Source organism: Aegilops tauschii, chromosome 5, assembly GCF_002575655.3.
Source record: "Aegilops tauschii subsp. strangulata cultivar AL8/78 chromosome 5, Aet v6.0, whole genome shotgun sequence".
Lineage (NCBI taxonomy): Eukaryota > Viridiplantae > Streptophyta > Magnoliopsida > Poales > Poaceae > Aegilops > Aegilops tauschii.
Genome location: NC_053039.3, coordinates 522,532,446 through 522,538,523, shown reverse-complemented (window position 1 = coordinate 522,538,523; position 6,078 = coordinate 522,532,446). Strand labels below are relative to the sequence as shown.

Here is a 6,078-nt window from a genome sequence, read left to right as displayed (position 1 = left end):
AAATGTGGTACCAAATAAAACCAAAGATCAAGAAAGTGCCTGTACCAAAAAAAAAATCAAAGATTTTCCACCGGCTCAATCATTCTCCGTCGATCGGAACCGCACCAGCGGCTACACAATTTGAAACGAGATTCGAAACCCCCGTGTACAGTGCCGTTTGCACCTGACCCAAACCCAACCGCGGTTACCACTCCCGCTCTACCATGGTTACTTTTGGTAAAGCAAGCCAGGCGCGCACGGCACAGCCGCGCAGTTTGCAGAAAGGCCCCTCGCGTGCGGCGCATTTCCGGGGCCGCCCCCCCGCGCGCGCGTTCTGATCCGCGCACCCGAAGCGAACCCAGATATTTCTCCTCTGGACGACGCCCTTTTACACGCCGATCCTTACAGAATCACGAAATTCGGCCCACATCTCCCTCCCTCCCCCACGCACGGACCACGCCATGCGCTCACCCCCCCGCTGGGCTAGGGTTTTGCCCGCTCGTCACACACTGCCTCGCCCCTGAAAGCCGCCCCGGCCGCGCCGATCCCCACCAACTCATCACCGCCCTCATCCGCTCCCTCCCACGCCTCCTCGCTCCTTTCTTCCTCTCCAATCCACTTACCGTAGCCTAGCCCTCCCACCACCACCACCGCGCTCTCCCTCCCGCCATGGCCTACCGCGGAGGCGGAGGCCGGGGCGCGCCGGCGGGAGGAGGGCGTGGGGCCACGGGCTGGCGGCCTCCGCGCGCGTCTTCAGCGCCTCGCCCCGCCGCGACGGCGCCCGTGCTGGCCGACAACCCCAACGCCACGGGGCCGCACCAGGGCGCCTACCAGCACGGCGTCGTCGTCCGCAACCCCGGGCCGGTACCCTACGCCACCGTCCGCGCGCCTTCGCCCGCGGTCACCACCCGCGCGCCCTCGCCCACGCCGGCCACCGTCCGCGCCTCGCCCGCCGCGACCCCGTTACAGCCGGCCCGCGTCTCCGCCCCCGCTCCCGCTCCGCCGACCCCCGCGGCCGTCGCCAAGGAGCTCGAGCAGAAGCTCTTCATCACGGAGACCGCGCTGGCGCCGCCCGCCACGGCGGCGGTCGCGGCAACGCAGGAGGGCCAGCCCGAGGCGGAGAAGGCCCCCGAGGTGGAACTCGCGCCGGTGTCCAAGAAGGTGCTCGCCCACCCCGCGCGGCCCAGCGCCGGCACTGTCGGCAAGACGGTGATGATCCGCGCCAACCACTTCCTCGTCAACGTCGCCAACAAAAACCTCTTCCACTACGATGTGAGCTGCCACCCCCAACCCCCTCCCCCTCCCTGCGTATCATCGTACTAGCTAGTAGTTCTTGTCCAGATCTGGCGTTCCCTGCATGTTGTCCTACGTTTTTCTCTTGTCGGCGCTAGCTAAGTCATTGATCTACCACAGTGTATACGCCTGCAGTGTGTTCTGTTTTCCATGCGAAGTGGGTCTCCGACCCTATTCATGCTTAGATTTGGCGTTCCGTGCATGTTGTCGAACGTTTTTTTTTGTTCGCCCTCTCCCTTAGATCTACTTGTACATGGTTGTGGTGATCGTATTGTTGTCGATTGTTGTCGTACGTTTTAGATCTACCAGTATACGCTTGTGATGGTGCTGTTTTCTCGCTTCGTTCGTTTTTCTCCACTAGTAAGTGTGCACGTGCAACGCACGTCTAGACTAATATGAAAATTATATGTGAAAATTCGTATGTAAAAGGATAATATGATAGCAGCAAGAAATATTTAAAATGAATTATTGTATACAAAAAGTTGATTTTTCACCAAAGAAAAGGTATTGCATTCATGTTTCAAACCATTAGTGCCCTTTTTATTCTATAAATCTTGAATAACATGTTCAAGTACTTGGTTACAATCACTATTTAATGTTTCTATCTACTCAAGATCTACATCTATTGTTAGTAATATGATTATTCTCTTACAAGTCTAACTTCTCATAATCATCTATCTCTTTTGCCGTCGTCATCGTCTCAACCAACGCCTCTGAGTATCACATCCCTATGGAGTAGGGGAACAACCACTCTGACATGTGGTGTACATAGCGAGCTTCTTCAAATAGAAGGCCAACAAGAATGTCCCGCCCAGCACAAGTTTGGTTGCTTTGCGGACATCCCAGAAATTAGAAATGGATTCCTAATTAACTCACCTACAAGTCAGTCTAGAGTTCCAAGGAATACTGCAATGTGACCATTAAATTAAATAATTGAATAAATACTGCAATATGAAGATTAAAAGTGAACTATGAAGACAAAAAATAGTTAATGCTTGCTGAGCTTGGGTAGGTAGTTGCATTTTCAATAACAGTTATCATATGGATAACCGCATACCAGCAAGAGAAAGAGGAAGTGACTCAACAACAATAATTGGCTTTAAATAACAACAGTCTCTTCCCGCACAACTTCCGTCCTTTTAGCCCGCCAAAAAGAAATTTTCAACTTACAAATATCGATTTTGACTAAATTTCAGTAGATGACCACAATGGCTAGTGGATGTGTAGTAGTAGTAGAGCCATGGTTCCTAAACATGCCATGCGATCCGAGTATATAGTCTTCGATGTCGATATCTTTTCACCAACAACATGGCAAAACCTTGCATCACAACTCGACACCTCTCTGTGAAAAGAGTACAGGCTAAGCCAACAAATAACATGTCAGAGTTGGTTAGACAGGTATTGAAGAAGAGAATCATTTTTATTGGATATTATGGTAAGATAACATAAAGCCCTAATATTCCCCTCAATTGTTACCACAGTATTGAAGAACCATGTACTGACTATGAAGTATTGGTCGATACTAAAAGATGAAGTTGTATAGTAGAGGAACAACAGTCAAACCTATTAAACACAAGATAAGTACAGAAGAACCTATAGACAGAACGTCTTGCAAACTGGACAATGTGTTGTTACATATAAATAGCCAAAATGACTGCATGACCATATGTAAAAACTGCACAATGGAAGTTCCATAATTCAGTGGTTCGGTCACAAGAAAACTTCGGCAAACCAACATTTAGTTATTTAAATCAAGGTTCAGCTTATTTACTACAGAAGTGGCGCTTGGATTAAGAATTTTAAAAACATGCATGCAAGGCTGCCAATACCAATCGGCAGGCCAACATATAAGAACAATTATGCTTCTTGTATTGCAGATATTCACAGAAGCATGTACTGAATTTTCTGTGCAGAAAATGATTTGCCGTAGATTGTCAAAGAGATTATGTATAGTCCTTACATTCAAAGTCTAAAAACTAACATAAAAATGCAGTAATCCATTGGCATAATGCACTCCATAAAATCATACTGTACATTTTAGGACCGAGATAAAAAAAGGAGGAACCATAAATTCATACTGTACAAGATGCTGATCCTCAGTCAATAACAGATCAAAATGATATTCAAATCCTTTTTAGGAAATAAAAAATAATACTTACCTGCAGAAAACAATGGATCGACACTCGATATTGAAGTCAGTATATTCTCATCTTCAAATAAATGCAGAAATAAATACTGTGTAGGTTTTGAATTGCAATGATGCTTAAATCAGCTTCTTTTTTTTTTGCAAAAAAGAAGCAGCTTTCAGAGATATATTCTTGATTCATCGGCAAGCTTCAAAACAAAATTCAATTTATTCCCATTGAAAGCTGGATGCAAAATGTGTGATTTTCCATCTCTGCATATGAGGGCATAACCTAAAACAATGCACCTAGGAACATAAGAAAGATCAACGACGACACATTTATTCTTCTTCTTTCTGAAGGCCAAAGGCACTCCATGAACTCAAACTCTGCATGCAGTTCCAGCGGAAGGGAAAAGCACAAAAGCTGCCTCTAAAAGACTACCGCTTGAAGGGTCAATAAGAAAGGATTTCCTCCTGCAGTATAATAGAGAACCTGATGGGTGGATGCGGAACCTGAATGGTTTTTGTTCATCTGCATAATACATACACTGCAGTTTATGAGAAACCCCAAAAAGATTATATCACCCAAGAGAGGCATGAGCTAGCGCACATTTGCGACCGAAAATAATAGATGCGCCGACCCAGATCACAAGTCAAAGCACATGAACCGGCCTATAATAAAGAACGAAGAATTCAACCTGTATATCTGTGAACGGGGCAGCCAAACATAGGCACACTTCGATTGTCGCATGTGCAAATCGAACAGCTGGAGGGAACAATCCTGTGACCGAACGCAAATAAGAATCATTAGAATGAACCTGTAGAACAGGAAGAACATCATGCTGGATCACACAATTTTTGTTGTACATCAGCTGGAATCACCAAGTAATAAACATATCATAAAAATAAACTTTCAGCTGGTCGATCTGCATTAAGTCTGATGTACTACCTCCATTCCTAAATATATGATGCTGGGGCAGTTTAATTGAGGTAGTATGACTCGCCGGAAAATAACTGAAATACTCAGTGGTTACTCTTGATTCAGCTCCAAAGTTCAGAGAAAAATATGTGCTTGCAGTGAAATCTGAAATGTTGGTAGTCCGGCATCATGCAGAATCAAGGTAAACCCTCACCGTGTTGTAAGCTCAATCTGAAGTTTACATTGGTGCACGTCAGCCTTATCCAGCAACAGCTCTGACAGACAAACATAGCAGAGAAATGCAAGTTTAGAGATATATCAGTAGCAAACACAAAAGAAATCATATTAACAACTTCATTCAGCACCATTCCGCAGTTTCCCAGGTTGACTTATCAAATAGAATTAGTAAGTAGGCACGCCCAATAACAAAGTGCTGAAAGATACAACCTTTGATGTAGAAATTGTGGGAACTCATCTTCTAGTTATTCTAGAGAGTCGGATGAACACCGCGAGCCACAGAAACTGTGAGAAACCCATCCACCTCTTCTCCGGCCTTCACGGCCGCCGCAACAACGTGCCTGATGCGCCTTCCTTAGCGCCCCTCCTACTGGAGTGACACCTGTCCAAGATTGGAGGACCACAAGAATTTTAATCAGAAATTGATATGAATTTCCTCACAAATAGAGTGCTAAGAAACCATTAAAAATCCAATGAATTCGAATCCTACAAATCACTCGATCTGCAGAGCGCTAAGGCACCTTAATTGCAGCAACTTCATGGGTGCAGACGATGAGGAGCGGCGGGCGGCAGCGGCGGCCGTGCTGTCTGTTCGGCGCTGGCGTACCTGAAGTAGCAGAGGAGGAACGGCTGGGGCTGCGGCCTGCTCTCGTGTCCGGCAGAAGAGGATCGGCGGGGGCCGCGGCCTACATGGGGCAGCAGAGGATCAGTTGCGGGGCCAGAGATAGGGCAGGGAGGTGCGAGCGAGGTGGCTATGGGGCGCCGAGGACCTTGTGGGGCAGGGGTTGCCGACGAGTGCGGGGATGAGAGGCATCGGCGGGCTGTCGCCTGGGGAAGAACCGGGCAGGGAATAGTTGCAGTGCGGGTGCCGGGGATTGTGGGGATGGGATGCGATGGTGGGAGGCGTCGTGCGGCAGAGTTTTCGTCCGCCTATTGTAATCGCTAAGTACACCAATGAGATCTCATTAGATTAATCTGGTCTGTTAGATTTGATTAATCTAGATAATCAGACGGTGATAATTAACGGTGTACACTAAACGGGGTGGTTACAGAAAAGAATGTGTTCTCTTGTTTAATAGTAGTATAGATGGGACGTGCGTCACTTGGAAAGGGACACACAGAAAGCTAATCGCCTCCGTGCAAAGCCATCTAGCAGACACTAGCTAGCTAGCGCTTCTTGTTTCGGCTCTGTTGTTATCTTGGAAACTAGCAGTAGTAATAGTCATTTTTTTGGCAACTTTGCGGTCTTGGATGCAGATTCTTGGGATCCGTATTGGCTTGCTATAGGCGGGAGGTCGTGATATCCGATCCTTGTGGGTGCCGATCAACGCCTCCTCGTCTCATGCAAAGCCACGAACCTTTTGCTTTGGTCTCCTGCGTCTTTTTCTGGCCTTCTTGCATGGTTTTGGTCTTGTGTCCATGGTCTGGTCCTTGTCCTCGTTTGGCGACAGAGGGGCAAAGCAACGTACCACCAACACAAAAAGAAAGCCATCCGTCCGTGGACGTGGCTGCCATACGTTTTTGG

The 6,078-nt window shown here is 47.5% G+C and overlaps 1 long non-coding RNA gene across 1 annotated transcript; it reads right to left on the bottom strand.

Moving 5' to 3' along the window:
• Window positions 1-3,385: 3,385 nt before the first annotated feature.
• LOC109775558 (uncharacterized) lies at window positions 3,386-5,435 on the bottom strand. Its single transcript, XR_006664681.2, has 3 exons — window positions 5,075-5,435; window positions 4,531-4,935; window positions 3,386-4,178 (listed from the first exon to the last, which is right to left on the bottom strand). It is a non-coding gene; the product is annotated as an uncharacterized lncRNA (long non-coding RNA).
• Window positions 5,436-6,078: the final 643 nt, after the last annotated feature.